Source organism: Saccostrea echinata, unplaced genomic scaffold (genome assembly GCF_033153115.1).
Source record: "Saccostrea echinata isolate AGI-Se365-2 ecotype Australia unplaced genomic scaffold, CSIRO_AGI_Sech_v1 ptg000045l, whole genome shotgun sequence".
Lineage (NCBI taxonomy): Eukaryota > Metazoa > Mollusca > Bivalvia > Ostreida > Ostreidae > Saccostrea > Saccostrea echinata.
In genome coordinates, this window is record NW_026889794.1 from 6,673,685 (window position 1) to 6,679,684 (window position 6,000).

Here is a 6,000-nt window from a genome sequence, read left to right on the forward strand (position 1 = left end):
ATAATAGATAATATATTACATCACGCATATCAACATAGACCAATAGACAAATTAGAAAAATGAAAAAAAAAAAAATTCATATTTATTGAAGGAATTAAATAAAGCAAGAAGTTAAATCACAATATCTAATTCTGATGCAAAAGTTGTGGGGTCACATCTAAAGTACTTAAGAAATAATTGAATCTGAAATTTACGTTCTCTTGACATAGTAATAAGAAATACAAAAATTGGCCCCCACCCCATTCTCTAAATGAGTTTTCTTTTAATTCATACTGCATTCACTAAAATATATGGACGTACATGTAGCACTGAATGTAAAAAAAAAAAAATCAGGACACGTGAGGAAAATATTACAAAACTACCAAACAACGGTTTGAATGACCAAAACAATGACCAAGAACATGCATTTATTTTTTTTTTACAAGAACAGCGTATAAAGATCTCCATTTTTTTGCCATTCTTGAGTGATTTGGACATGCCGGAATGGCATGTCCTGGTCACTTGGACGATGCATAATTTCTTTTTCCAGTGCATTAAAGGTATTATCCAGGTTTCACTGGTCAGTCTATATTAATTACATGTATGCAAATATATTTTTCTGTTTGGCAGGTTGTTTCTGTTTACAAGCACATATTTTTTTTAAAAAATGTATTTAAATTCATTTATCGCTATATAACCTTTTTTCGCAGTTAAAGAAACGAAAGTAAATTACATTTACAAACGCGGAAGATCACTTCGTTGCTATAAGCATCGAGTATGAAACTGTAGCAGACGACAAAGCTTTTAAAACTGCTCACTTAATTTAAAACGAAATTGATAAAAAATATAGATCCATAGGAATTCAGTCCGAATCAGCGTGTATCAGGTAATGAGAAATTTCTTCTTTTTTTCACCAAATATAGTAGTCAAAGGGAAATAACTCCATTTGTAGTACGAGACGCCACGGACAAGGAATAAATTATACATTAACAAGTCCTTATCAGATTCCTTCTCAAACTATATAAGCTACATTTATGCAATATTTCTGTGATTTAAACATTACTTTTATTTAATCACCGAAATACTGTTAGGATATGCGTGCATACTACAAGTGCACGAGATTTGGTAATCAAAAACAAAACAAAACAAAAAAAAAAACCCAAAAAAAAACAAAAAACAAAAAACAAAACCTCCTGTCCATTGATACAATATTTGTAATAGCGGCTTCTTAACAATAATATATCAGGAAAAATCCTTCAGGAAAATCATTGGCTGTATAGGTTGCAACATCGTATAATGAATATGTGTGTGTGTATATATATATATATATATATATATATATATATATATATATATATATATATATATATATATATATATATATATATATATATATATATATATATTGAATTTTTACGACTATGACAAATTGTATTTAGTTAGACAGTTTGCATCGAATCACTCTCCAATGGTGCTGTTTATAAATGTGCATTGTCTTCCAAAGCAAATATTTATATGTAGAATGGGCAAAAAATTGAACATAGATTTAATGAATTATATGAACTTTTTTTATACCCCCGGGCAAGGTCGCTGTACTTAAACATAATTTTTGCTGCTTCATCCACAAACATAGAACTCGAACACAGTCACATTCCAATGAAAAATTACAAGGCACAATACAGCAAATGTTCACTTGTTGCTTCTTTTTACAAGTTTTTTTTACATAAACAAGCAGTTGTTTAATATTCTGAATATCAACTAATTAACTGTTTTATTTTTAGAAAATCAGCGGCTTGAGTACAGCAGGCGTACACCTCACCCATGCAGACATCGTTTTCGATCGATCGATCGAGAGAGAATGAGAGAGAGAAAGAATTGCATGAAATATTTAACATCAAACTAGATCATAAAACTCAGATATTCATTTCAAAACGTTGATAATATTACCACCCCCCCCCCCCCCCAAAAAAAAGAAACTGTCGACAGTCGGAAACAATGCACATATTAAATTTAGTTCTTTGCCTTAAAGTCGAAAGGGGGAAATTCAGAAACTCTATAACCTATCCAGGTATCCGCATCAATTGACCTCTATCCTTATTATAATAGAATACGTTATTATTATTTTTTTTGTACGAGTTGGCTTGCTGTTCATCTTAGCCCACAGAACGATTTTCATAACACTATTTCAAATCCATGTATAAGCAACGATTGTGTTAATTCTTGCAGAAACTCAAACATTCCTTGCAAAATAGTGAAAGATAAACCTGCTTTTTTTGCTGAATTCATTTAAAACTTAAATAATAATGCTTGCATGTAAAATTCATTGTACGCTTAACGCATAGCTGTGAAATATCAGGTACCCGTCCGCCGTGAGCTTATAGAAGAATCTGTACCTGCCCGAGATTAGAGCGCCCAGACCTGACATAGGCCAATGTCGACATATACAAACAGAAGGGGTCCACAAAACGCTTATGTTGACACTGGACATTGTCTGTATAATATCAACTGTAAAAACGACCAGCGGCCAAACACTGTGGAAAGCTTTTTGTTCCCGCGCAAAAAAGATAAATAGCTATTACCACGATTACATCGTACTAGAACTGCCAGACTGTCTACAAATAAAGAGATCGCTGATTCTGCAAAGTGGCTTGACTTCGTAAAATTTTAGCGCAAATCAGAAAATGGATTAACTGAAACTAATTTAGATATTAGAATCAGAGAATGGATTAATTCAAACGTATTAACATATTAATTATAATGAAGTTATTTAAAATAGTGATATTTCCAACACTCCATAAACATGATTTTTTTTTTTTATAAATGAGAACAATCAAAAGAGTTTTAAAAGCATTGAAAATATTGAATTGTTAAAAACAAATTTTCTTTTTGAGCATTGTTTTTTTTTAAGGGTAGAAACACAAATATTTAGAAGTTCTTTCATTATTCTGGGTTGAATGAAGAAAATCTCTTCCTTTGTAAGTGAGAATCTACATACCGGGGTAAGTGAGAATGTTTTGGGGGTATCAATTTATCTTATATTGTATCCCCCTAAAATCTGGATGGACTTAGTAAAAACAAGATTTCCCCATTCAGTTTGAAGATAAGGGTTATTTTATGGACAATTGGTGTGGTATTCATTCCCGATGAAACGATATGACTCGAATTCAGTAAAACCTCTGAGTCTTTTATATATAATAACAGTTGATGAACTAGAGTATGTCAAATTTCAATTGTGTAGTGCTGAGTCAACAGATAATTCGGCTATATTCAGGGGGACCTACGCAGGTAAAACGGGAGAATCATTCTCCAAAGAGAAATTTCCATATTTTCACCGCTAGCCTGCAGGAAAGATTTATTTGGGATAAATATTGTTATGTATCACAAAGTTAAGATAATATAGTTTCTATATTTCCTATTGCATGAAATTCATCAGCACACCTTGTGTCCCTCTTTTGCGCCACCCACGTACAAATAAAAGACATAGAACATTTTTTTTCACGACCCCCAAAGTCACGAGGTCGAGATTTCATTCAGCGAAATCCCGCGAGCAAACCAAAGGAGAAAAGAATTTGTTTTTTCCACGGATTCGACTCTGAGTGTCATACACTCTCTGACCGAATACCTCCGCTCCAAGAATTAGATCTCCGCTCCAAGAATTAGATCTGATCTCAAATTAAGTGACAAATCAGATAAATACGACGATTCAAGATTGATATTTTTACCGAATTGCAGAGATAACAAAATCTAGCCTTACATAACAGTGCCTTGAAATGCCACATTGGAATCCACCTTTTAGATGGAAGCAAACATCTTAAAAATAAATAAATAAATAAATATTAAAAGAGCAATTTTTAAAAAATCAATATTTATAAAAAATCATAATTGATTCTAGATGTGTCTTCTTTTCTCGTGCTAAGGCAAATTGGTATTATTACCTCAGTTCCTGATTGACGCTTCTCATTGGCTCAGGTAGATTGCTTTTTCGAATTTAAAGTAATTTGTAACTCTACTAAAATGCATTTTCCTCCCGAAATATGTTTTATATTTACAATACAGTAAATGATTGTTTATCTAAAGTTTAATATGATGATTGGGGGGGGGGGCACTTTTTCTGAGTATAGTATTTCGCTATGGTAAATTTTCCTTTAGATGCTGCTCCCTCTTTTGCTGTTTTTGTAAGGTCGAACACTGACCAATTCTTTTTTTCTTTCCTTTCCTTTTCTTTTTTTTTTCTTTTTTCTTTTTCTTTTTTTTTTAGAAGTTGGCTCCTCCCCACTTTTTTGTCAGTCAAGGTTGTTTTTTTTTTTTTTTTTTTTTTTTTTTGCTTTTCAGATTTTTGGGAGAAGTTGTTCCCCCCGTTGCTACGGACCTGATTAGCATGCATATTCAATAATTGTATGAATTGTAGCATGCATATTCAATAGTTGATATTGATATTAGCAAGCATATACAATAGTGAAAAGTTAAACAATGTTGAAAATGAATACTTATTTTCTATTGTACAAACATTTATTAAAAAGTCAGGTCGTTTTGGTTGATGCAATAATTACTTCTTGCAAATTCTATACAGCTTGTATATTGTATAATGTTTCTCTGATTATTATGCTTTTCTGTGTTTTATTCATTTTAAGCTGAAACCCATATATGTAAATATGTTTTGGTATAATTCATATGTAGGGAGAGGGCGTATTAAGTTTTAAGAACTTTTGCCCAATCCCAGTTGTAAAGTTTATAGACAATAAAATATGTTCAAACCATACAATAGTAGCCAAAAAATAATCATGACAAATTTATGTCCGCTGCTTAAAAATCATTAGGAGTCATATTTTAGTTATTGAAAGTATTGACGTGAATCTGGAAATCATTTGTATGAATTTGTGACCTTAACCTTTAATCCTCAAAATCAACAGGGGTCTTTCTTTAGTAACCATAAGCTTCATTGCAGAAGCTTAAAGAGAACTAAAGTTATATCTGGAAACCATTTTATGCAATATATGAGTTTTGTACCTTGGTTTTGCCTCAAAATCGATAGGGGTCGCTTTAACTTATAATAAGTAATAATTCTGAATTTCATTGCAAATGCTGAAGGTCTTTCAGAGACATCATCTGGAAAATATAAAAGGTTAAAAACAGGTAAAATAATTATAACGGATAGACGGAAGGACAAAACAAAATAAATCCCCGCTTTTATAGCGAAGGCGGGGAGGAAAAAAGAGAAACCACAAGGTTCACCATAAAGGTATCATATTTCAAAAATTAAAAAATGAAAAGTCGAATTTAATCAATGCAGTTGCAATCTAAATTTATAAGAATCTTAGAATGGTTAAATCCATTTCGTGAATATTGGAGTTTAAATGGATAATTTCGATAGGAAACTTAAAGTTTCTGTTGATACACATTTAAATGTGCGAAATATAAAGTATATACGCTCGGCTGAGATATACAATACAAAAATTGCACATTGCAAACATGTATATATATATTTGGATTTTATACAAACATTCGAATTGTTTTTGAAATAAAGAGCAAAGTGATACATGCGTAGCGATATTTTTTTTATTTTAATTTAATTTTTTAGATATCTTAAGTGGCCATTTTTAAATACAGAAAATTGAGAATGTTTAAGCAAATAAGGTCTGAGGTGCGGCTCTAATGTAAACATCAAATAAAAGTTTATTTAAAAAAAAATCTGGCGAACAATAGCAAAAACTGCAACATATGCTAAGTTTCCCTGACAAAAACAGGAATCATTATCTAAAAGAGATAACACATATTCTGGCCGCCCGAATTAGAAAAAAAAGTTTCATGAAAGTCAAACGATCAGGTATCCGACACCGGAAGTGGTCCCCATTATTATTTAAACAATCCATAAAGACATTCCTCTTTTCGATAGAGGTTTAAAAAATCATTCTCCGATCGAGCGAATCAGTAATGCTAAAAATAAATAAATAAATAAATAAATAAATAAATAAATAAATAAATAAATAAATAAATAAATAAATAAATAAAATATAATGCCAA